This window comes from Hyaena hyaena, unplaced genomic scaffold (genome assembly GCF_003009895.1).
Source record: "Hyaena hyaena isolate Hyena2069 unplaced genomic scaffold, ASM300989v1 scaffold_405, whole genome shotgun sequence".
Taxonomy (NCBI): domain Eukaryota; kingdom Metazoa; phylum Chordata; class Mammalia; order Carnivora; family Hyaenidae; genus Hyaena; species Hyaena hyaena.
This window is the reverse complement of record NW_024081039.1, coordinates 724,140-750,827: the sequence shown is the minus strand read 5'-3', so window position 1 is coordinate 750,827 and position 26,688 is coordinate 724,140. Positions and strand designations below refer to the sequence as shown.

General features: G+C 42.7%; 1 protein-coding gene and 1 non-coding gene across 5 annotated transcripts in view; one reads left to right on the top strand and one right to left on the bottom strand.

The window, feature by feature from the left end:
* TULP4 (TUB like protein 4) overlaps positions 1-26,294 on the bottom strand; it is a 232,936-nt gene extending 206,642 nt beyond the window's left edge. For 3 of the 4 annotated variants that reach the window (XR_005531715.1, XM_039252075.1, XM_039252078.1), the window contains exon 1: positions 26,239-26,294. The gene's annotated coding sequence lies outside the window, so the exon portion shown is untranslated. Of the gene's footprint in view, positions 1-4,866; positions 4,936-26,238 lie in introns of those variants that run through there. The other variant, XM_039252076.1, reaches the window with a different exon arrangement.
* On the top strand, positions 685-790 carry LOC120245177. The gene has a single exon (XR_005531721.1). It is a non-coding gene; the product is annotated as a U6 spliceosomal RNA (small nuclear RNA).
* Positions 26,295-26,688: the final 394 nt, after the last annotated feature.

Here is a 26,688-nt window from a genome sequence, read left to right as displayed (position 1 = left end):
GAATCTGAAACCTCAGAGGAAAAGTCTGGAGTTGAGATATTAACTTAAGAGCCATTCACATAAAAATGAGTTAACTACAGAAAATGGTGAGCTTGGTGACAAAGAAGATTAAGGTGGAGGAGAGAAGATGGTCTAGTGATGAACCCAATGGAACCCAACCAAGGAGGAGGAGGCCGAAGAGGAAATGGACAAAGAACAGTGACGAGAAGGAGCAAAGCCGACAGACCCTGGGGTCCTAACAGCTCTACTTTCTGAAAGGTCAAGTTGGATGAACACACTGGAAGGAGCCACATGGACGTTATCAGTGATCTTGATGAGAGCATTTTTAGCATCTTACATATTCATTTCAACTCTACCTAACTTCCATTTACAACACCATAAAAGAACATGAGTCTCAAGGATGATGGGCAGTGGGGAAAACTCTGACCTCAGAGCCAGGAGACCAAAGTCTAAGCTTCGAGTCTAAGGGTCTTCGGTAAGTCCCTCAACAAAAAGGGTGTCCATTCCTCCACGGGTAAAATGACAAAATTGGACCAGATTCCTGAACACAGGTCACAGGCTCCCTATGTGTCTAAAACCTGCTAACCAAGTCCATAGCTATTTTTCAGTATTTAAAATGTACTGATCATTCCTTAGCTGTTTGGCTACGATCAAGTGTAAAATGTGCTAAGAACCATGCATTCGGTGCTCACTTCAGCAGCACATACACTAAAATGTGACAATACAAGGAAGATTAGCATGTCCCCTTCGCAAGGATGACATGCAAATTCATGAAGCATTCCATATTAAGAAAAGAAAAAAAAAAAGAACTACACATCCACCTCAGGTAAAGCTCCACAAATAAAACTGTCACATTTGTTTCCAGCTCAAATTAAAACCGAGCGCAGCAACACCTGCAAAGCTAGGACACAGCCATGGTTAAGAAGGGAGACTTGGGAATCTGAGTGCCTGACTTCAAATCCCAGCTCCATCACTTGCTGCCTGATGACAGCTGTGCTGTTCAGCTGCTCAAAGCCTTAGTTTCCCACTCTGTGAAGTGGGGGCTGTAACACTGCCTACCTCACAACTTAGTAGAAGGTTTTAAATGCATTCACTAGTCCTTGAAAGAACTCAGTGGAACTCTCCGTTGGCCTTCCTCCTCCCTCCTGACTGCTCCTTGTCCACCTCCTCTGCTGGCTCCCACACCCTGGCCTGACCTGGGGCGCCGGGGCTCCGCCGCAGGGCGCTCCACCAGACCCTCTTCTTCTCCATCTCCGTCCTCTCCCTCACTAGGCTCATGTGAGGCATACAATTATATCCTGAACAATCAGGAGCTATAAATGCCATTATCTTATACTAAACTAAAGATCTCTCTCTCTCTGAAAATAAATAAGCTTTAAAAAAAAAAAAAAAAGAATTTATTGAAAAAAAATTATATTGACAATATTCAAATAATGACATGGAAGCAATCCAGTGTCTATCAACAGATGAACAGATAAGCAAAATGTGTACACACGTACACACACACACACACACCCAGGAATATTATTCAACCTTAAAAAGGAATGAAATTCTGAACCATGCTACAACAGAGATAAACCTTAGAAAGCACGGTGTTAAGTGAAATAAGCCAGTCACAAGAAGACAAACACTGTATAATTCCACTTAACTGAGCTACTTAGTGTAGTCAAAAAATCACAGGGACAGAAAGAATGGTGGCTGACAGAGGATTGAGGGATGGTGGTAACTGTTTAATGAGTACAGAGTTTTAGTTTTACAAAATGAAAACCGTTGTGACGATGGAGGGAGAGTGGTGATGGCTGCACGACCTTATGGATGTATTTAATACCACTTAGAAATTATTAAGATGGTAAATTCCATGTTATGTACATTTTATACTAGAAAAGTTTTTTTAATATCTAAATAATAAAGACTTTATAATAATCTAGGGCAAAATTAAAGCAGGGTTCTACAGATAGAGTAGAAGGCTCAGATCTGGGTAGAAATTTCAAGGGTGAATAAATGAAATTATACTGCTAGTGTCTAGGTAAGGAAAGGTCTTAATGCTACAGATTAAAGTATTCAATAGATATGAATGCTCTATATTTGACACTCGCTATCTAACTTCATAATTATTAGCCTTTTCATAAACCCATATTTTTTTTTTCTACCTTTATCTCTCTACATATAAACAAGATAATGGGCTTTAGGAACAAAGAATAAAGAAGCAAACCCTTCAAGACCATGATGGCCATGTGGTGGCATCAGTCAGGCACCAGGGTGTACCAGCTGCGTCACACTCCTGAGCTGGGTGACCTTTTGTGCCTCAAGTTTCTAATGAAGTAGGGTTGTCGGGAGGATTGAATAAACACATGAAAAGTTCCTTGAATACCTGCCTGCCACATAGTTATACTTACTCAATAAAGGTTAGACATTACTGTTGTGATTTTATTTATATTCTACCCATTAAACAATTTTTAAAATCTGGAATAAAGTAAATTATTAAAAGAACATGTAAAAACAATGATCATTCACTCCAATTCAACTTAAAAATTAAAATGGAACAAAGAATTACTGGGCGGGGGGCACGTAGGTAAACTTATTTCTAATCAAAATTCAATCTACCAAAATCTCTGACAATTCCTGCAGAAGGGCCTTGGGGTGGTGAACTCGTAGAGACAGGAGGCGGGGAACAAGCACTGATGGCTTCTACACTACTGAAGACACACTTTACATATTCCATCTACATCTCACATCTATAGCCTCCCTGTGAGACAGTAAAATCCCCATTTTACAAATGATTAAACCTAGGCTCAAAAAGTTTAAGTTAAGTTAAGTTAGCTAAGTTAAGAAAAATTCACCAGGCTGGTAGTGACAGAGCTAGGATTTGATATTGGACTCCAAGCCCATACTTTTCCTACCTAACTGTGTTGCAAGGTTTAACACCAGTAACTTCCATCCTATACCCATGTTGCTTTGGAATAGGGAGGGAAAGCTGTATATAATTACTTGATGAGAACAAAACAATACATGAAGTAAGGGCAACTCTGACTGTTCTCATAGAGTCTAGAATTTCTAGAGGAAATGACAAATGACCAAATCCAAATTTCATGTTAAAATGACAGAACCACCGATTAGGAAAAACCTTCCCAATACTCTGGTCACTCAACACTGGTGAGGATGTGGATAATGCACACACTCCAATTCTAGCCCATCCTTCCAGAAAGCAATTTGGCAGTAGGTAGAAAGTTAAGTAAAGCCAACAGTGCTAAAGGCAGTCTGGCTAAGATGAGTAAGCCAAAGATGTCCACCAATAGTGTTACTCAACATCATTCTAGATATTCCAGGAAGTGCATTTTGACAGGCAAAAAGAAAGAAGTCACATAAAAATGGAAAGAGCCAAAATCATCCTTAGTTGTAAATACTTTTCCATCTGAAAATCCCAACAGAACTGAATAAAATTAGTACTATTAAGAGAGTTCAGTAAAATGAGAAAAAATAATGCATAAGAATAAATTACACAAAAAACAATCTGCAGAAAACAGACTGCTACCACGATGGGCCACTGAGGAGTTTCTAAAAGACATGGAGCAGATGGGACTAGACTGATAGAAAAGGACCAAAGAGCCTTAGTTCAGCCAGGCAAAGGCAAACACACCGCTCTCCATGGAAGGGCTTTAGACCACGGTGTCCGCAGTGGGGCCAGTGAGGGACGCGGGACTCTGGCCTGGCCGGCCTGCCTGCCCCACATCCACTGGCCAGGGGACAGCACTCGGATGAGCGCTGGACCGCCGCTGCCACGCGCTGGCCGGCAAAGGAGCGAGAGTCTCCACAGATCCGTGCACAGAGGCCTAGCACAAGGGCAGCAGGAGCAGACATGGGGAACTTGAACTCAAGAGCCCTCTTCTGGCCTCTCAGGGCCTGCCCTCCCCTGTCTGACAAGGGTCTAAAATGCAGGGAAGCCTGCCCTTCCCTCTGCAGGAAGCCAGGCTTATCATTTAGCTGCTCTGGTTTTCTAACGGTGTGACATGTTGGCCTGCCAACCTAGATGCAAGACTGAGGGTACGACTCCCATCTCTCACTGCGCCTCTCCGGTCAGACACGCCCGTGACTGACAACAATGAAAACAGGAAGAGATACCATTTTTCCCCCAGCATGACCACTAGGTCTTGTAATGGTTATAGTTTCAGAATTGTACATGTATTATTCTTGTAGACTGGTATGATATTTCAATCAGCCCACAGACTCTTTGTGAATACTGCCTTAAATTCAGTACAACTACCGAAACACCAGTCATTTCTGACATCTGTAAACCACTGCATTATGCCCTCACTGAGGCAACACTGCTGAGGTAAGAATTCTTTAGATGGTCCTTCCTCACTAAACTAAGGCATATTTATGTAAAATGCAGAGTAATGCATTTTATTTAGCATATATGTAACTTCTCTTCATTTAAAAGTTGGCCTAAACTCAAACTGAGTAAAGAGCAAACAAAACTGAGCATGAGTGTTTGTATAATCCATTCAAAAGAAACAACCCACAAGGATCAAAATGTAGGATATTGACCACATCTTACTTTAAAATAGTCCCAAATTAGAAGCAATCCAAATACCTTATAAAAGTCAAGCACTGAAGTATAATTTATATGCTTGATGGAATATTACAGTCTTCAAAAAAGGTAATTACCCAAGTGTTCATCAACAGATGAACAAAGTGTGGTTATATACACACAATGGAATATTATTCAGCCTTAAAAAGGAAGGAAATTCTGACATATGCTACATGGATGAACCTTGAAGACATACCAACTGAAATAAGCCAGTCACAAAAAAGAACATATAATGTGTTATTTCACTTATATGAGGTATCCAGAGTAGTCAAACTTACACAGACAGAAAGTGGAGGGTGGCTGTGGGAGCCAGAGTGGGAGGGATGTGGAATTCTTGCTTACTGGGTTCAGAGCTTCAGCTCAGCAAGACAAAACGTTCTGGGAGATGATGGTGGTGGTGGTGGCAGTGGCTGCAAAACAATGTGAATGTCCTTAATGCCAATAAACTGCAACTTTAAAACAGTTAAAATGGTGGGGTATTCGGGTGGGTCAGTTGGTTAAGAAATCGACTCTTGATTTCAGCTCAGGTCATGATCTCATGGCTTATTAGTTCAAGCCCTGCATTGGGCTCCATGCTTTCAGGCCCAAGCCTGCTTAGAATCCTCACTCCTTCTCTCTCAGCCCCTCCCCCATTATACCTCTTCTCTTTCTCTTTCTCAAATTAAATAAACCCTTAAAAATTAAAAAAAAAAAATTAATCAAAATGGTAAATTCCATGTTATATACATTTTACCACAAAAAAACATAATTATGAAAAGCATACAGAAACATTAAAAATATTTATGCTATGTTCAATTTTAAAAAGCATATAAAGTATTCATAGTCTTGATTAAAACTATGAAAAAAATGTATATGAGAAAAGGACTCAAAAGAAAGCTCTGGTGAAGAGTCATCATAATGGTGGAGAGTGGGTGATTTTCCTCCATTTTACAAATATACTATAGTACTTCACTGCTGTTTATATAAACTTATAAAAACATAAAAAACTAGTATACTAGATATAACACCAAGAGAGCAAATCCACGGGGTCTGCAGCCACAAAGCTCCCTCATCTGTTACTCCTTTTTCCATTCATCCAATACTAAATTTGGGACCAAAAAAAATGGTTTTATAATACTTAATATTTGGGGGCTGAGTAATGACCTAAGAACTGGTAGGTAGCTCTGGGTGTACAGAGAGGATTTAATTTTCATTAAATAAACAGTTTCCCTTTTAACCTCATTTTAAAGTTTAAGAAGAAAGCCAGTATTTGCCTTACTTGAGCCAAAATTTCCTTCTTAGTCATTACTTTAAACCTACCTCAACTTTTTTTTTCTTTAAAGTTTCTTTATGATTTTGAGAGAGAGGGAGAGAATGTGCAAGCAGGGGAGGGGCACAGAGAGAGGGAGAAAGAGAATCCCAAGGAGGCTCTGCATTGTCAGCACAGAGCCCAACACGGGGCTCAAACCCACAAACCATGAGATCATGACCTGAGCCAAAACCAAGAGTCAGATGCTTAACCAACTGAGCCACTCAGGCACCCCAAGCTACCTCAACTCTTCTGTGGGAGAAGTCCAGGGTCTATATAAGTAAATTAAGTTCTCATCAAATAAAATTTCTCTTAAGCTGGACAGGCAAGGAAGTGAAATGGGAAAGAAACGGACCAGGAATCAGAAGACAGGAACTGGTTGGCTCTGCCGGTTACTGGCAGGGAGGCCTCGAGCGGCACGCAGCTTCTCCAACCTCAGTTGCCCATCTGTAAATGTGCAGACTATTTGCTCCACACTTTATCAAGAAATAAAAATCAAAAGTGATTGTTCACAAAAATACTCTAAAGAACGTAACATGCTTTGTAAACTAAAAGGTGATACCATGTCAAATTCACAGTATTAACTTGATCTTTTTCTGTGTTGCTGTATGGTATCATATGAAATTAGACCTTTCATATATGCTTTTCTGTTTTTACATTAGCACTTGCAACTTGTCATTTTGAAGGCACCGAGTCTTTCCAGTCCTCAGAGCTCTGCATTTTTGATGAGAGGTACAGCTCAAGGCTCTCTATTTAAGACCTGACATTTCAGGGGCATCCCCCATGGTTTGTGAAAAGAAACCCACAGAAGAAGAGAAAGGTCAGATGGGATACAGGGCTTCCCATGACCTACATGTACACTCCCAATTTTCATTCAACAGCAGGGCTCTCCCAGCACTATTTTAGAATACCACTTGGCTTTTAAATCCTTTAAAGCAGTAACAAGTGTTTCCTACCCTTTTGAAGGGAGGAAATTTAACAGAGTAAGAAGCATGTTAGAGCAGCCATCCAGAGGGTGTCTTCCATTGTAGCCATGTTTATTCAGATGCTAATCATGCCCTTCCTTCAACTCCAGTAATATGGCCTACTTCATATGACCTACATGTTCTGAGAGGGAAAACTGAGTTTTAATTTTAAATATACTCTAAGTCAAATGGGTAAAAAACCACTTTTACAACTGATGTGCAAATGAAGTAGATCCTGTACATTTGGAAAGATGACAAACTAACACATTTATAAATTCCTAAATTCTCAAATGGCACTAATTCGCAGAATTATGAGCTCTTTTCTTCACCTTGCAATCACTACGTGATCCTGTCAAATCTCCTTGGATTACTGCATACAGGTTCACATCCCACAACAGAGTATTCAATCCCACTACATTCACAGAGGGCTCTCAAATTCATATGGGGGATCTATGTGTGTAACCAAACAACTAAAAAAAGGAACAGTTACTTTTCATAACTCAGAAATCAGTGGAATGCATGATCTGCCAATGACCTGGAGACCTCAATGAGATATTAACAGCAAGGATGGACAATCTACTGCTACATCTTTTTTTTTAATTTACTTTATTTTATTCCTGTGTAGCTATATATAGTGTTACATTAGTTTCAGGTGTACAGTTAGGTGTACAAAATAGTGATTTAACACTTCCATACATCATTCTGATATATCTTCATTTAAGTGAATGTGATGCAAGTTAAGAGTGGATTTAAAAAAAAATTACAGAAGGATTTTTTTGATAGCAAACTCTCCCTGTGCCTTTAAAATATAATTTAAAATATTTTCTTTATATTCAAGTTTTCAGGAATATCTCCCACATCAAGCTACCCTGCTTAATTAGGCTCTGACCATAATTTCTCAGAGTCCAAACAATACTGATATGAAAACAGGCTATAAGGCATTTTACTAAAAAAGGATTTAATTTTAGAAAAAGTAATTTCAGAATCTGTTTAACAGGTTCATCCCCTCAACTTACAGGATTTAGTTGTTGGCAACAGTAGCATCTTTTTGATGGCAGTGTCTTTTGTTTTAGTTGACTTTATTGTTTTCTTTTGCTTTACATTTTAGTGCAAAGTTTAGGTGGTTTCACAGCCTGGGTCCTTTCATAATTGCTAACAATTATGAGGTATCTTGGACAGTTTTTGCAAATTATAGCAGGGAAATTCTTTCTGCTGAACTTCAATTCTCAAGTGCCCCGTATCCTCCCACAGTTTACCATGAGTGTCACCATTTTCTATGATCACTCAGTTCTTCCCAGGAAATTCTGGAACACATAGAAAACACTCTCTCTAGACACTTGGTTCATAATATGGAAAACATGAGTGTTGGAGGCCACGTCTGCCCCAAGGACTGAGGAATAGAGAATGCTGGTCTGTGACAGAAGAGAAGAACTAGAAGTAAGAGAAGATGACAAAGAGAAGGAAAGAGCTAACAGGACATTCAGGGAGTGTCCCAGTCTCTGGGTCCCATCCGAAACCCAGGTGTACCCCTGCCAATATTGCAGCACACAGCTCAGAAAGCTTCCACTAACTTCCCTTCTTCTGTGGAAGTTCAAGTTAGCTCATTTTTACTTGTAACCAAAAAAACCTCTAACTACTAGAGGGCTCTACAATCCCTTCTATTGACTGTTGTGAAAAAGGCCAAGATAGAAACCTACAGGTGGGTGTGCCTGGGTGGCTCAGTTGGTAAGCGATCGACTTCAGTTCAGGTCATGATTTCACGGTTCATGAGTTCAAGCCCCACTAACAGCACCAAGCCTGCTTCAGTTTCTGTCTCCTTTCCTCTCTGCTCGTGCTCATGCTTTTTTTTTCCTCAAAAATAAATAATCATTAAAAAAAAAAGAAAGAAAGAAACCTACAGGTGGCAGACTTGAACCCAGCAGGGTCCGTAGCCAGAAAGTGGCAGGTGCCACTCCGGACCTTACTTCTCTGGTAGGAGTTCAACAGGGTAACCCCGGCCACACACACCTTCACCAGGCCGCCACAGTTCAGCTCCTCTAGTTAACACAGCAAGTAATGGTACGTTACAGGAGAAGCGAGTTGTTTTCGGTTCCACACCCTTCCTCTAAGTATAAATCAGAAGACACAGAGCAGCTTTCAGAATACCACTGAAAACCACTGTGCCTGGAAGTAGAGCCTCCCAGGGCAGGAGCAGCAAACCAAACCCAGAGAAATGGGGGCACAGTGCCTCCATCCCACCTAGACAGCTCCCATATGGAAAGGAAGTATATTCCAGCTTAAAATCCAGAGGGATAGCACATTAGACAGAGTAAGCATGCTGATGATGTTTTATATATATCTGATGCATGCAAAAGCAGCATTCACTGTTTTTTAAGTACTTAGTGAAAATATCATGGTGGTCACACAACAGTATGAATATACTTAATGCCACTGAACTATACACTTTATGATTAAAATGATAAATTTTAACTATATCTTACCATAATTTAAAACAACAACAAAAAAACATGACACATTTAAAGAATCAGAGAGACAGGCTGAACCCCCTCAGTGGTAACCACCACATACAGTGTCACATGGGACAGTCATGTATGTAAGTAACGTGCTCCCTTGCCAGGGGCAAGTCAGCACAGAACTGAGACAGACCTGAACGGTCAGTCTGGGTCGGGAGGCAAAAAGAGCTGTGATTTTTCAGGGCGTGGAGGTGGGGGCTGTTGAACCCAAGCAGCCATCTCCTGAAATTAGTGATAATGAAAAATTGCTCAACACAGTCTTATTTTCCCCCACCTCCTAATACCTGATCAGCGTGGTCTTAACATTACTAATTCCTAAGTATTTCAACATAAACTCCTCAGAAGTCACTGCTGGTTTCCTATCAGCCACAAACAGATGGCAACCCAGAAGAGTCCTGTTCCCATTATGCCAACTTGGCGGGAGGCTCACCTGCCACTACCTGAAACATGGATCCCTCCCACTTGTACACAGAAGGCTCCCAAACACAACCAAAATCCTGCCCGGATGCCCACTGATCAGCATCCTTAAAAGCATGGGGGGGAAGTCTCATTACAACTCTACTAATTAATAAGCATAGGGAGGGACTACATCACATCCTAATATAATTACAGAACACCGCAGCCTCTATTACACTTCCACTCTACTGTTCAGGCAGCTTCCCCGCCTGCTTGCACTGGGATGTAATCCAGTTTTGCTAACATATCCATATGTATGAGAATCAGAGTAGATCTTATTATATTGAACCTGGAGAAAAACCTTTGGAGATGCTAAAAGTTCCATTTCAGTTACATTAATGCATCCTTAAAATTTTATTTACAATGAAAGCATCTATCCTTATTTTTGTAACCCCAAGACAGATTTCTTGGCTGCAATTTTTTAACTTAAATCATTCAGACCCTAAGAGAATGACAGACATTCATTCAAAAATTATGCCTAAATTTAAAAACATGAAGCCGTGTGTGTGTGTGTGTGTGTGTGTGTGTGTGTGTGTGCGTGTGCCTGTGCCCGTGCGCATGTATGTGGTGTGTACTGGCAAGGAGGAAGAAAAGATTCTGGATTATTTACTTCATCAGATTCCAATCAGAGATGCTTTCCTGGATGTACCTGCAGATCGCCAGGACCTTAACCACCTTAACTCCTTGCCTGCTCAAATCAAACTTGACTGTTTGAAATGTTAAGCTGAGATTTTCTTTAGTGGGGGCAGCCTAACCATAGCTCACTGCCCTCCTGCCATATTTAAATCCTTTAATGGCTCTTCTTTTGCAATAGAGGCCAAAATCCTTATCCATGGGATACAAAGCCCAGGAGGAAAAGGAATCTCTCTCACCAAGGCCTCTGCATTTCCTCAAGGAAGCTATCTCTGATGCTCTGACTAGATCAAGTTCTACCTTTATACCTTGTACTTCTCCTTCATGGTATGAATTAATTAATTACTCAATCAATCAATCCCCTGATCTGGTAGCTACTACATAGATTAGCATGTCTTTAGGTATAAGTAACCAATAATCCCAACTCAAATTGCCTTAATCAACAAGGAAACTTACTTTGCATAACCAGTGGAAGGCAGGATGAACGCTAGGCTCTGAGGAGTCTCCTCTGCTGTTTTCCTGGCTCTGTCCTCTCCCACGCACTGCCTTCGTGTTCAGACCGTAGCACAGTGACTAGAACAGTTGTAGGCACCACATCCTGACACAAAAATTTTCAGAAGAAAAGGACTATCTAGGGTGGTCATTTTAGGGTTGAGAAGTCCTCCAGAACCTCCCGGCAGACCACCCTCACATCTCATTGGCTAGGACGAGGTTTCCTGCTTAGCCCTACAGCAACCACCTGCAGCTAATGGGACCAACACGGGTGGCTGCCACACATCAGGATTTACCGCTACGCTGAGGGTGGGTCACTTTCTCTGCGGTCATATGGGGACAAAGAGGAGGACTAAACAAAACCCAATCTCATTACAAAGGAGGAAGGGAAGAAAAGATATTAGACCATGAACTCAACAGGTCTGCAAGTTATCAATCTGGGATATATGCTCTGGTCACCAACATTAGACAAGACTGCCAGCAGAAAGCCTCCACCAGCCTCACCTGCAATGCATCCATAAAATTAGCAGGACCATGCATGGAGTGCCTGGGTGGCCCACTCAGTTAAGCGTCCAACTCTAGGTTTCGGCTCAGGTCACAATTTCACCATTCATGGGTTCGAGTCCCATGTCGAACTATCAGCGTGGAGGCTGCTTAGGATTCTCTCTCTCCATCACTGCCCCCCACCCACTGGGCATGCACACATATCTCTCTCAAAATAAATAAATAAATTTAAAAAGAAAAAACTGGCAGGACCATCTTGAAGAGGAGGCCACGAGGTGAGCAAAAGGATAAGAGAAGGGACACAGAGCTATTAATCAGCTGGTACCAATCCAAGTCTCAAGACTTCTCATTAGCAGTTACAGGACTACAGCCATATCCTTTGGCCTCAATTTTCTCATAAAATAAGAAAATATGTGCTGGACATAATGTACAAGGTTGCTGCAAAGACCAAATAAAATTTAGGCACAGTGGAAAAATGCACTTGTAAACTAAGTGCATATGCGAGCAATTACTATTACTTGCAATGGAACAAATCACAAGCCACTGGGAAAAACTGCAGGGAAAAGAAAGGTGACTCCCATCCAGCCATATGGAAGCAGCACACTCTGCTGAAGGACATCTGCTTCAAAAATTATATTCCAGTTGGGGCACCTGGGTGATTCAGTTGGTTCAGCATCTGACTTCGTCTTGGGTCACAATCTCACCGTTTGAGTTGGAGCCCCACGTCGCGCTCTGTGCGGACAGCTCAGAGTCTGAAGCCTGCTTCAGATTCTGTGTCTCCCTCTCTCCTCTGCCCCTCTCTCGCTCTCACTGTATCCCTCTCAAAAATAAATAAAACATTAAAAAAAATTTTTTTACCTATACTCCAATTGACTTACTTGTGGCTTGGATGAAGGCTTTCCAATATGATTGATTCTAACAGTTGGGACGGAAGGTAGCAACACTACAGAAAACCAAAGCCAGTGTCCTTTCTGTTCCTTCACTGATCTCTCCTCCTCAGGCCGGCACAGCCACCATGTTCTCACTGCTTTCTAGACAGAAAGTCAGGGTGGGTGTCCTTTCCAAGTCAGAAAAGGTTAAGAAGATTTTGGAGCGTTTTTAGTTAAGAAAAGGAAGGCTGATTCCAAAGCACAAGAAGAAGCTACTTGCTCCCCATGAGAAAGCTCAGCCCAACTCACATTAACGTACTTAAGTTGAGAAGCTTATAGACAGTTAAGTACAAAGGCATCTGAGGCCTTCCTGCCAATGTTATTTTTACCAGGCAATGTAGGCATGAAGTCACCTAACATGGCTTCTGTTCTACCTAATTCTCTGCCTGCCCTCTCCAACTCTTAACTTCTGTTCATCTGTCTCCACTTTGGGCCAGAGTACAGATGGGCAAGGAAGCCACAGAGATTAAAGAGTAAGACGTGCATTTATCTGTGCCATCCACATTTTTCTCATTAGGCACCACACTTCATCTAGGTAATAAAGTCAGAAGACAGGTCACGTCTAGCACCAAGATTCTGAAGGGGGAAAGTAGGGGTACACTGGGTTGACCTTAACGTATACGGCATAAAAAACTTGCTCACAGTGAGGGTGCCTTTCTCTCCTCGAGTTAAAAATCAACAAACAGCATATCATGATTTCCCACTCTGGTCCAGGCAGAAGGAGAATGAGGCAACAGCGTGAGAGCAAAGATACCTTAGGGAGTTATCAGGAATGGAAAATGAAAAGAGCACAGGCAGTGTGGACAATTTGAGAGGCATCTCTAGGCCCAAGTTCCTCGTGTGCCACACCTGCACAACAGTGCCACTGCCAGCATGTATGCTCCCGGGGGGGCACATGTGTCTGATGAGACCAGTAATCAAGAACATGCTCCCTCTGGGGGTGCCTGGGGGGCCCAGTCAGTTAAGCGTCTGACTTCGACTCAGGTCATGATGTCATGTTCTCGGAGTTCAAGCCCCACATCGGGTTCTGTGCTAACAGCTCAGAGCCTGGAGCCTGCTTCAGATTCTGTGTCTCCTCTCTCTCTCCCCCTCCCCCACTAATGCTCTGTCGCGTGCGCACATGCACCCTCTCTGTCTCTCAAAAATAAACATACATTAAAAAAAAGAAAAAAGAATCTGCTCCATCTAAATCCCCTGTATGTGAGACGGGCTATAAATGTTCTCCACAGATGCACTGTGAGCACAGCTACCCTACAGAGCATGTTGCCATTTACAGCCTCTTTAACGTCCACCCCGTTTAATGCAACATAGTGCCCTGGGAGGACACGGGTGAAAAATCTGAAGAGACCTAAATGAAATCAAGAGTTTAGTTACTAATCATGCACCAGTGTCTCAACGCCTGGGTGGCTCAGTAGGTTAAGTGTCCAACTCTTGATTTTGGCCCAGATCTAGATCTCACAGTCATGAGATCGAGCCCCACATCAGGCTCAGCGCAGCTGAGGACTGGGATTTTCTTCTCTCCCTCTCTCTGCACCACTCCTCTCAAAATAAATAAACTTTAAAAAAAATAATGACGTACCAGTGTCTTAGTTTTGACAAATGTTCTGTAGTTGCACAGGATATTAACAGTAGAGGAAGTTGGGTGAAGGGCATACAGAAACTCCTCGTACTATCTTTGTACCTTTTTTGTAAATCCAAAATAAAAAACTTATTTCAAAAATTTTACAATACCTGTCTGCTTAAAAGCTAGAGAGAAAGAAAAAAAATTCTCCAAGGAAAACTTTCTAAGCAAAACATCAAAGTCAAAACACGGAAAAAAGACTGGTAGACTTGAATACGTAGAAAGCTTACACTTTTATACATCAAAATGTGTCATGAACAGACTTACAGTTGAAAGGCAACCAATAAACTGGGAAAATTTTATAACATACACCAAAAAAGGGGGGGTTAGTATCCATCACATAGTAAACTTTTTAAAGAAAAAAAAAGTCTACATGCCTAGCTGCTCAATCTGCTACAACTGCTTTCACACATTTCAGATCCATGGCGTATCCAAACTCAAACTCAGAGTCTCCATAAACCACAGGTTTCTTCCCAGTCTAAGCATTAACTCCAACTCCCCCTCGCCTGAGGGTTCTGCTAGAGAAAGCAGAGCTTCAATTCAGTGTTCCCCAGACGCTGCTCATTTCTGTTTAATTCATTTGACCACTCCTAACCAAAGTGTCCTTCTAGAATCCAAAACTCTTTTCCTCTTTATGGTCTGAGTATGTCAAGCTTAGCTACTTGGTGCCCACAATAGTGAAAATAGGTCAAACCACCACCAGAAGTGAGAGCCCTGAGCAAAACCAAAGGCCCTGCATGGCAAACTAGACTCTGTACCCACCAACCAGGCCAAAAGGAAGCAGGTGAGCAGTCATCTCCCACTCAGAGCCCCACTTACTCGCCTTTCTAGAGATACTCACAGTCAAAGTACCTTTTTAAATAGCATACAGTTACATCTAACTCAGAAGTTTATATTCAAACCAATCTATCTTAGTAATTTACCAGCTGTTGTTTTTTCTGTTTTTAAATTTAGAAGTGGGGGTGCCTGGGTGGCTCAGTCAGCTGGGCGTCAGACTCTTGTTTTTGGCTCAAGTCATGATCCCAGGATCCTGGGATGGAGCCCTATATCAGGCTCAGCACTGAATGTGGAGGCTGCTTAAGATTCTCTCTCTCTTCCTCTCTCTCTCCTTCCCTCCCTCCCTCTAATCCTCTCTCCCAACTCTTTAAAATTAAAAAAAAAAAATTTAATTTAGAAGGGGACTGAGAATTCAAAGAGAGAATATATAGAGTAGCACCCCTCATCCTCAAGGAATACATTCCAGCACCCCCTCCATGCCTGAAACCGCAAATAGTACTGAACTCTGTTGTTTTTTCCTATTTGTACTTACTTATGATAAAGTTTAATTTATAAATTAGGCACAGTAAGAGACAAACAGTAACAGTAAAATAGAATAATTATAACAATATACTGTAACAAAAGCTATGTGAATGCGGTCTCTCTCTCTCTCTCTCTGAAAACACCCTGTGCTATACTCACCCTACTTCTTGTGATGATGTGAGATGATAAAAGACCTATGTGATAAGGAGAATGACGCAGGCATTGTGAAAGAGCTTTACACCACCAGCGACCTTCTGATGCTACATCAGAAGGAGGATCACCTGTTTCCAGGCTGCATCTGACAGCAGTAACTGAAACCGCAGAAAGCAAAACCGTGGATGAGAGAGGACTACTGTACTTCTTTCAAGACGTCCCCCATATACAGATCACTTATATTTAGAGTTAGAATATTAAGAATACTAGCCATATCATATTAAAAATTAAGTAGCAGAGGGGCGCCTGGGTGGCTTAGTCGGTTAAGCGTCTGACTTTCACTTAGGTCATGATCTCGCGGTTCGTGGGTTGGAGCCCCGCGTCGGGCTCTGTGCTGACTGCCAGCTCAGAGCCTGGAGCCTATTTCGGAGTCTGTGTCTCCCTCTCTCTCTGACCCTCCCCTGCTCACGCTGTCTCTCTCTCTCCTAGAAATAAATAAAAATATTAAAAAAAAAAACTAAGCAGCAGAAAGTTATAAATCTCGTACAGCAATGAAGTTCCACATATAAAACAATAAATATAGAAGCCAAGAAACAAAATATTTTTCACACAGGAAAGAGTGTGACCGTGATTAAAACCACTGGACTAAAAATTCAGTGGCTGAAAGTCTGCATCCCGGTTGATTAACTGTCTTCTCCCCATATCTCCAGGTGGATCACTACTGCCTTATTTGTATGGAGTTTCCTATGCTCTGACATCGCTCACTTCTCAAAATCGGTATGTGGTAACAGCACTTAAGGCCAGGTGGACACAAAATGAAGAGAAAGGATTTAAACCACATCCTTACTTCTAGAAGCTCATTCATGATCTAATTTGTGAATAGGGCCAGACTCCCCAGCACATCTCCTTCTCCAGACATATCACTTGGGTCCACTTTCCCACTCATTAGCATCAAAGGAGGTTCAACTCAAACCAATTTTGCTAGAAATTAACAATCCAGTAAAAGGTTTGATACTAGCAGACTAAAATTAAAAGGTTGAAGTAATTGGTTTAAATTGACCTCCACAGATTACTGGTATCTGCCACATGACAGTGCTTACACCATCTTCCACAAAAAGTTGTGGCTGTCTTTTATTCACCAGAGAAACAGAATGATTCCCCAAAACCAAACACATGCCATCTCTCCATGTCAGGTCAAAGAGAAAGAACTTCACCACATGAACAGGGGTGAAGGACAGCCAAAGAGGCTGCATTTGTGTGATCATTAGTTTAGCCAAGGCGACTACAGTTACATGCAATACACGTAATGTGACATCCCTGGGTTCTCAGAATTAAAAACAATCCTCACACCATTTCTGAACCACACAATCAACTTTAAGACTTTTCTACTTATTTACAGTAAACTTAATACATTAAATTCATAGAAAGTTAATTTCAAAGCACCTTGTAAACATTATTGCTTCTTTATATACCTCTGCAAAGGAAAGCAATTTTAGCCTAGGAAGGACCTCCAATGGTACTTAATGTTTCTCTATCACATTTCTTGCACGTAAATACTCATAAGATACAAATACTATTCACTATATTGTATCACAAAATTTTCGTAACGACATTGATTTTAATTAATGAAAACTTAAATCTATTTCATAGAGCAATGAAATTGTGCAGCTTGTTAATAGCAGTGATTAGTTAAAATTAAAGGTTGATGTAATTAGATAAAACTGAATTATGGTGATAATTCGTGGACTGCATATATCAGCACTTTGCTCTCCATTGACAACACACAGCCCTGGCTGTCACAGCCATTACAATGGTGAGGAGGAGGGAGATGCAAAATCAAATACAAATAGGATGCCATAAGTCCAAAAAGGCTGGGAACTGATGCTCCAGTAAGCTGTCACGGATACATTCTGGGCAGCACACTGCCCACACTCTGGGCCAACCCCACACTAAATTTATTCCAAGTCCCTTAGAATCAAGGCTGGGTAGGGAGACAAAACAAGATGCATGCCACTTTCCTTCTCACTTCTGTTCTAGTATTTAAATTACTAAAGGAATAATATAGGCGACCTGTGAGCTATCTTCGCTAAGAGTTGTGTTTTTACCCAAGCATTTCAAATAATACCAAATTTATTATTAGATATCAGAAAATTAGTCCAGAAGAGTTAACTTCCTACTGTAGGAAACCCAAGACTGGGTTTCTCATTTCATGGGAAAAGATGACAAGAACAAAAATGAAGAAGGTTCAAACTATTTGTAAGGGCTGGAAAAACCCAGTGACCTGAGTTCTAACAACATTCATCCACTTGGCTATGCCCATGATTCCACCTCCTTAAACTTACTTCTCTAAGTCAAAAACAGGTATCACTTTTTGAAAACATTCCTCTCTTATTTGACAAATGTTAATACACAGTTAAATTTTCTGATTATTTAACAATTCGCAACAGCAATTCCGAGCACCTAAAATGGCAGCTTTGGTCAACCAGGGTTTTCATACACAGCATAAGCCTAACTTCCTATGCTGCATGTTTTGATATTCTAATCATTGGAGTTGAACTATCCCTCTGGTTTTGTGGCTAAGCAGGTTGTCTGAAGCTTAAGAAACTGATTATGTCCCAAGATAATCCTGCATACTCTCAGTATATGGCAATATCACCAAATATCAACTTGTCAGGAATAAGAAAACTGCCCCCAGTACTAACAGCTCAGCCTGTTGCTCGTGGAGGACCTCTGATACTACTGTTTTATCACAACGATCAATAACAATGCCGTGTGTTTTCCCCAGAGAGGTAACATATACTCTTAATAGCTGAATATGAAGAAAAAGAACATAGGGGACAGCAAATGTGACACTGAATGGGTCTTCTACACAAGACTCCTGATTTCCCTTGTCAGAGACTGAAATTATACACACACAAATCCGGAGTAACTGCCTCTGAAATTTAAACTTCTTTTCATTTTGTCATTTGTAAGAAACTGGTAAGGGAAATATTCAGCAAGTGATAGAACTCAGTGACATCTGTCTATAAGATTTAAGTGGAATGTGGGGTGCCTGGGTGGCTCAGTCGGTTGAGCGTCCGACTTCGGCTCAGGTCATGATCTCGCGGTTCGTGGGTTCGAGCCCCGCATCGGGCTCTGAGCTGACAGCCAGCTCAGAGCCTGGAGCCTGTTTCAAAGTCTGCGACTCCCTCTCTCTCTGACCCTCCCCTGCTCACGCTGTCTCTCTCTCTCTCCTAGAAATAAATAAAACATTTAAAAAAAATAAAAAAATAAAAAAAATAAAAAGGCCAACCTTGGGGTGCCTGGGTGGCTCATTCGGTTAAGTTTCCGACTTCGGCTCAGGTCATGATCTCACGGTTTGTGGGTTCGAGCCCTGCGTCAGGCTCTGTGCTGACTGCTAGCTCAGAGCCTGGAGCCTGTTTCAGATTCTGTGTCTCCCTCTCTCTCTGACCCTCCCCTGCTCATGCTGTCTCTCTCTCTCTCCTAGAAATAAATAAAACATTAAAAAAAAATAAAAAAATAAAAAAAATAAAAAGGCCAACCTTGGGGTGCCTGGGTGGCTCATTCGGTTAAGTTTCCGACTTCGGCTCAGGTCATGATCTCACGGTTTGTGGGTTCGAGCCCTGCGTCAGGCTCTGTGCTGACTGCCAGCTCAGAGCCTGGAGCCTGTTTCAGATTCTGTGTCTCCCTCTCTCTCTGACCCTCCTCTTCTCATGCTCTATCTTTCAGAAATAAATTTTTTAAAAAACATTAAAAATAAAATAAAATAAAATAAAATAAAATAAAATAAAATAAAATAAAATAAAAAGGCCAACCTCAGGGCACCTTGCTGGCTCAGCCGGTAGAGCGTGAGACTCCTGATCTTGGGGTTGTTAAGTTCGAGCCCCATGTGTGGTGTAGAGATTACTTAAAATAAAATCTTTAAAAAAAATTATTTAAAAAGCCAACTTCTTAGTGTTAACTAAACATGAGAAAGCTGATACAACAAAAACTTTAACCCAGTGCGTCTACCATGCCTATTCCAAGCTGGGAGGAGACACCTACATATCAAGACTCCTAAAAAGAGGGACGTCTGTCGATTAAGCGTCCAATTCTTGGTTTCAGCTCTGGTCATGATCTCACCGTTTGTGAGATCGAGCCCCAAGTCAGACTCTGTGCTACTAGCTCTGTGCTAGCTCCCTAGCACAGAGCCTGCTTGGGATTCTCTGTCTCCCTCTTTCTCTGTCCCTCCACCCACCCCCAAAAATAAACATTAAAAAAAAAAAAGATTTAAAAGACTACCAAAAAGAAAGCAGAAATAACCATAACAATGTAACACCTTATATTATGCATTTCCAAAGCCTTTCACATCCATTAAGGTCTAAATTGAGTCTTTAATTTTTTTAAGTGAGAAATTAATATCTTAAATTTTAGTGTGTGTTATCTTTCTCAGAGCTCTTTCACATCCATATTGACTCTAATTGTGCTTTTGATTAAAAATAATTAACAGTGGAAAAAGTCATTCAAATAAGTCTATACTATCTGCATAGCACCTCTCCACAGCTAGAGAATAATTCTCTACACTCCAGAACCTATTATACCATTACTATTGGAGGACGTCCATAAACACTACTTTTCAATTCTATTCTTAAAATTCTTTCAAAGGTGGGTATTGTTGACACCACATACAAATACAAAGATTTCTATTCTTGCTCATTGACATCAGAGAAATACATTTGATTCTGAATTAATCACACTTTTGAAGAAGGAGCACCTAGGTCAATTGGTTAAGCATCTGATTTCCACTCAGGTCACGATCTCACCACTGCTTGTGAGTTTGAGCCCTATGACAGGCTCTGTGCTGACAGCTCAGAGCCTGGAACCCATTTCCGATTCTGTCTCCTTCCCTCTCTGCCCCTCCCCTGCTTACACTCTGTCTTTCTCTATCTCTCAAAAATAAATAAGCATGAAAAAAAAATTCTAAGGGAAAAATAGTGTAACTTCTAAAATCCACAAATAACCCAAAATTTTAATTACAACTATTGTTTTCTATGAAAGGAAGAAACCAGATAGAGTTGATCTGCTGGTATAGGTCCTATCATGTGAAAACGGAATGGAAAAGGGAAAAGATCAAGCTTATCAGAGTTTGCAGTAATGTATGGAAATGTAATTAATTCAATACTTCTAAGCAAAGAGCTTAATTTTAACTAAATATGTAGTGGCATTTATCTCCCATCTTCCTTGAATGTCTTTCCCTTTCTTTAGTTAAAAGCACCCCAACTCTCCCTGTGACTCCTCCCGTATTCCATAAGGTCTTTGTGAAACAACGGAGAGCCATCATACACACACGCATACACAAAAACACCCCACACATGGCAAATTACCCTAACTAGGTCTATCATATTCCCTCTCTCCAGGAAAACTGAATCTTAAGACACGAGAATGAAACCAGTTGGTGCAGTCGTTGAGACCTGGCGACCCAAAGAGATCATCCATTAGGAGGTTCCCAAAGCTTAGGCCCTCAGAGGCCTGGCTCTTGGCATCTCAAGCCTAGCTGCTGGCCATTTTCTGTGCCTGTATTCTATGTAAGTGCTACGCCTACAGTTCTGTAGCCCGCCTTTTTATTCAATAATATATCACAGGCATCTTTCCAGACTGGAAATAATATAGATCCATATCATTATCTTCAATGGCTGCATGGAATGAAAGTACCATAACCTACTTAATCAATTCCTTACTTATTTACTTTATAATTCTATACATACATTCTAATTACATACATATGTCTTTGCTAACTTTTCCTATTATAAATTTCTTTAGGATAAATTCCTAAATATAGATTTTTCTGGATTAAAGGCTATGCAATTTTTACATTTTGACACATAATAGCTTTCAGAATGAATGCAGCAATTTGTATCTCTACTAAAACAGAAAGTACACACTTCCTTTCATCTTCACCAACACTGAAAATTACTATCCACCTCATTCCCATTTCAAACTGAGAGATGCCCAAATATTAAGACTACCAAGAGAAGTTATAGAAGTATTCATAACAACATAATACTTTACATACATTAAGCTTTACCAAATCATTTCACATCCAGTAAGGTGTAAAATGAATCTGAATGATACTGCCAATACAACAAATTTAAAATGGTGTTAGGGGCACCTGGGTGGCTCAGCTGGGTAAACATCTGACTCTTGATTTCTAGTCAAGTCATGATCCCTCAGTCATGAGATCAAGCCCTGCACTGGGCTCAGTGTGGAGCCTTCTTGGGATTCCCTCTCAAAATAAATAAATAAACATTTACAAAATAGTGATGGGACATCTAAATGGCTCAGTCTGTTAGGCATCCAACGCTTGATCTCAGCTCAGATCTTCATTCAGGGTCATGAGTTCAAGTCCTGTGCTAGGTATGAAGCCTATTTAAAAAAAAAAAAAAATGCATGGTCATTAAAAAAAAAAAAGGTGTCTTAGCTGCAGCTGTCCTAACAAAATACCACAGACTGGCTGACTTAAACAACAGAAATTTTTCCCACACGATTCTGGAAGCTGGGAAGCCCAAGACTGGGACAGGGGGCAGCACGCTCTCTGGTGTCTCTTCTTACAAAAACACGAATCCTAGAAGAGTTCCACTGTCATGAACTCACCTAACCCTAATTACTTCTCAAAGGCCCCTTCTCCAAACACCACCATACTGTAGGTTAGAGAGCCAACATACAAGCTCAGGGGAGACACATTCAGTCCATAACAAATGGCATTTTATCATGCTTTTAATTTCACTGATTTAATTACCAGTGTAATTGAGTACTTTTAATACACTTATTGGTCATTTATTTTTCCTTTTATCCCCCCACCCTTTTAAAAATGGTCTGTTCTGATTCCAAATCTGGAATAGGAAGGGTACAGGATGAGCCCAGAACATCTCGTCGTACCAGAAAGCAAGGAAGCTACTATACGTTATTAGAGGCATGTCATAAGGACTTGGAGCCAACCTGACTAAGCTTGAATTCAAAAGATAGGGCAGTGTGAGTCTCAAAAGGAAACTAACCGAAATACATCATAAATGCTAAAATAGGGATGTTCATAAAGATACTCAAAAAAGAGAAAGAAGGACTCCTGAGTTGTGACTCAGTCAGTTGGGCATCTGACTTCGGCTCAGGTCATAATCCCACGGTGTATGAGTTCGAGCCCCGTATCAGGTGCTGTGCCGTCAGTGCATAACCCACTTCGGATCCTCTGTCCCACTCTGTCTCTGCTCCTCCCACACACGTGTGCACGCTTTCTCTCAAAAATAAATAAACATTTAAAAAAATAAAATGCTTAAAAAAAAAAGAGAGAGAGAAAGAAGGAAGCCGTCATCTGTCACCTTTGGGAGTATGCTACAAAAATCATTCATGATTTTACGAAGTAGTAAATAAAGGGAAATACACATTTTCCCCATCCTTCCTATACAATCTATACCTCAGGATGAGCCCTATATATTCTTCCATACAGCAAAATATACCACCATTATAACATTACCCAAGAAATAAAAACATCATCAGCATCCCCTGCAAATTGCAGGAAGATGCACCTATGTCACAATCCACATGCAAAGGAAATGACAGGGCCCAGCAAGCATATAACATCCATATTAGTTTTATCCCCTATGGATCTCATATTTTTTAAAGGCACCGTGCATTAAATAAGTAATTTTCTTGTTTTAACACAGCTATCTATAATCTGCAGTGAGAGCTCCCCATCATCATGAGGTTACTACAACTGTTAACATTCAGTATAAAATTTAGAATGCTTATAAATAAACTGTAGTATACACATATGTATGTGATGCATACATATACTAATGGAACGTGTATTATTCAGTCTTAAAAAGGAAGGAAATTCTGACACGCTACAACATGGACGATCCTTGAATTCACGCTAAGTGAAATAAGCCAGTCACAAAAGGTCCAATACTGTATGAATGGACTTATATGAGAGACCTCATGTAGTTTAACTCGGAGAAAGCGGAAGGGTGATTGCCAGGGATCGAGGGGGACAGAATGGGGAGTGGTTGTTTAATATATACAATGTCTCAGTGTAGGACGATGGAAAGTTCTGGTAATGGATGGTGGTCCTGGCTGCACAACTGTGTGCATGTACTAATGCCAGTGAACTATTAAGATGATAAATTTCATAGGTGTATTTTGCCACACAAGAAATGGCATGTTTGTATGTTAAATTTCAGTAACTGAATTAACATGATCCCAGCCAAACTAAAAGAAATTTTACCCTTTAATTACCTATTCCCTGCAGTCTCAGCAGCCTCACTAAAGGCAAATGAACCATTTCAGTAAGATACCATTGAAAATACTTCACAGAGTCCTGATTGGGAGTTAATACACTACCTAAATCAAAGCATTTCATAACAGAAGTTTTACTCCTTTTTTTAATGATTTTTATGAATCACATGCATAGCTGGGCCACTCTATCTGCAATCCTTCTCCACACACAGAAAACAACAGGAGGGAGACTGTAATTGATACTGTAAATGAGGTAGAACAGATGAAGAACAATATCCTAGCTCAGCCACGCACATGGTAAGCACTCAATAAACAAACATTCCTGATTTCGGCTACTCAGTGAAAAAACCTGGGCTTCACATTCTGTCCCGCACACCAGCTGGGTGACAGGGCTGACATTCCACCTGAAGGAAGGCTCCTGCTATCTCTTTACCACTCTTCCACTAGTTGGGATCTCAGCATCAATACTGAAACACGTCTCGAGTACCATGTATCCTTTTACAGGTTAAAGAATTCTTTTCACTTCAGTGTTTTGGTGGGGAAAAATGTGAATAACCAAACTGCCACTCTTATAGCTCCACACAAAAACCAGAAAGTTCAGTATGATACACACACCTTTTCTAAATGAAGTCGGTTTTGAAGTATACAGTAGAAAATACATTGGTATTATTTCTCAGGCACAGGAAGCAATCCTGGCTTTCTGCTCTGGTCCCGTGTCTGAAAGCTCCACTGTGTTAAAAATTTTCCCCATATGACTTCCTCTAACTCAGGTCTGCATACTTGTAACTCTAGAGGTCAACCACTTCCCCTGTCACATGAAGATCCTGCTATTTTCACAGCCCTTACTAAAACAGAGTTCTTAAAGTTCTTTAAGAAAATTCACATCTTCAAATAACTCCTTCATACAAATTAAGTACTATTCTTTAAACCGAGGAACTAAACGCTAGATTTGGCTATTCACGATTTATTCATTCATTCGTTTCTGCGACCCTAAACTATCAAGAAATAAGGGGGACGCCAGTCTGAATGTGGCTACGGTTGCAAAAGGTTGAGATCAGCTCCCCAAATGCCCCAGCAGCAGCCAGGAGTCTGGGCGGCTGCTCTGTGGACTGCAGCGGGGCTCGTGGGGCTCGGGTGCAAGGTGCCCTGTCGCTTCATATCCATCACCGCCTCAACCCCCAGCTACCCGGGGCCACAGGGCCTGGGGATGAGCCCTCTCCAGAACCACAGCACCATTCCCAGGGGCCCTGTGGGCAAGAACCACAAACTCCAGCTAGGAAGAAATGGAAACCTGAGACACAGACAGAGAGGCAGAAATAAAAAGGACCCCCGCAAAGACAGATTTTTACATCCTCAAAAACCTCAGAAATAAGTGATTTTTTTCTCTGTGCTTTTTCAAACAAAACCTGCCTACTGGGCACCCTTAAGGGCTGACGGACTGCAAATACAAAGAAGAGAGCCCCCAAATCCAGAAATCCAGGAAATCGTCGCCTGCGAGCGAAGCTGATCGTCCCCAAGAAGTGTTAGAAGACTTTGTGATCCCCCCAGCAATGTAGCAGGTAAGTCACATCCGTCCCCCCGTGAAATGTCACCCTCATTTCCTTCCACAAAGCTAGATGGCCCTCACCTTTCCAACCTTGAAGTGGTGTGACAGGAAAAAGTAGACACCTCTCGCTGCTAATCGCCCTAGCGGGTCAAACTTCAGAACCAGCATCATGCACTTTGTTTTTAAGCGCAGGGAGGAGAGGAAGGGTTGGTATTCTGAGCGGAATCTCCGTGATTTGCCAGAGGAAACAGCACAGACCACACAGCAGAAGCGCCAGCATTTCCATGCAGCTGCCACGACAGGTGACCGGGCCGCTTTGCAGACACCCCGCTCGCTCGGGGGGTTTCGCCGAGGTGGGGCGGGAAGGAAGGGGGAAGCAGGGAGGCAGACTGGAGGACGAGAAGGTGGGCAGAGGCGGGGAGGGAAATCCACTCCATCCAGACGTTGGGGAGGAAGAGGAGGAGCACAGCCCCGTCTCCCCGGGGAAACCGTTTTAAGGGATTTTCTGTCTCCACAATTAAGAAAAAAAAAATGGCTCCAAGCCAAACGCCTCCTGATTTACACACACACACGCACACCAAGCTCTATTTCGCCCCATCTTCGTGTACGCTGAAACAAAAGGCTCAAACAGCGAAGCAGCAGCCAGCGCCGCCCGGAGCCCAGTGCCCGCCACCCTCTCCCACCGCGCCCTCGGGAGAGCCCACCCAAGGCGGCCCGCCCGCCGCCCCCCGCCCGAGCACCGGCCCTCCCGCCGAGCCGGGGCGCTGCCACCCTCCCCGCCCGGCACCGCCCGGCGCGCCCCCCGCCCGCGAGCGCACAGGGGCCTGGCCGGGGCCGGGGGGCCGGGCGCCCACCTCGAGGGACGGGCGCCCGGCCGGGCTCGGGAGGGCGCTCCCGGCGGCGCCGGGGCCCGTCGCCTCCTCGCCAGGGAGGGCGGCAGCGCCCGGCCCCGGGCGCCCGTGACAGCGGCCCCGCGCCCGCCTCACCTCCGAGCGCCCGTGGCGGCGGCCCCGCGCTCCTCCGCGCCTCTCCGCCTCCGCCTCCAGCAGCCCCGCGCCGCCGCCGCCGCCGCCGCCGCCTCCCCCCGCTCGCGTCTCGGCCGAGTCTCCGCCTCCCTCAGCCGCCGCCGCCGCCGCCGCCGCCGCCGCCGCCGCCGCCGCCGCCGGGCCCGGCTCCGCGCCACGTGACCGCGCCACGTGACCCGGCGCGGCTGGCGGGCGCCTCCCCGGCCGGCCTCGCGCCCTCGCGCGCGGGGATCCCGCGCCCCGGCGGTTGACGCCCGCCTCCGGCTGGGCTGGGGGCCCCCTCGCCACCCTCACCCGGCCTTCTGCCGCCGCCCGGCCGGCCACCTGCTCCCACTCCCGGAACCCCCCCAACTCCACAGCCCCTCCAGCCCCGGCACGCTCACACGAGCACACAGTCACGCGTGCACACAT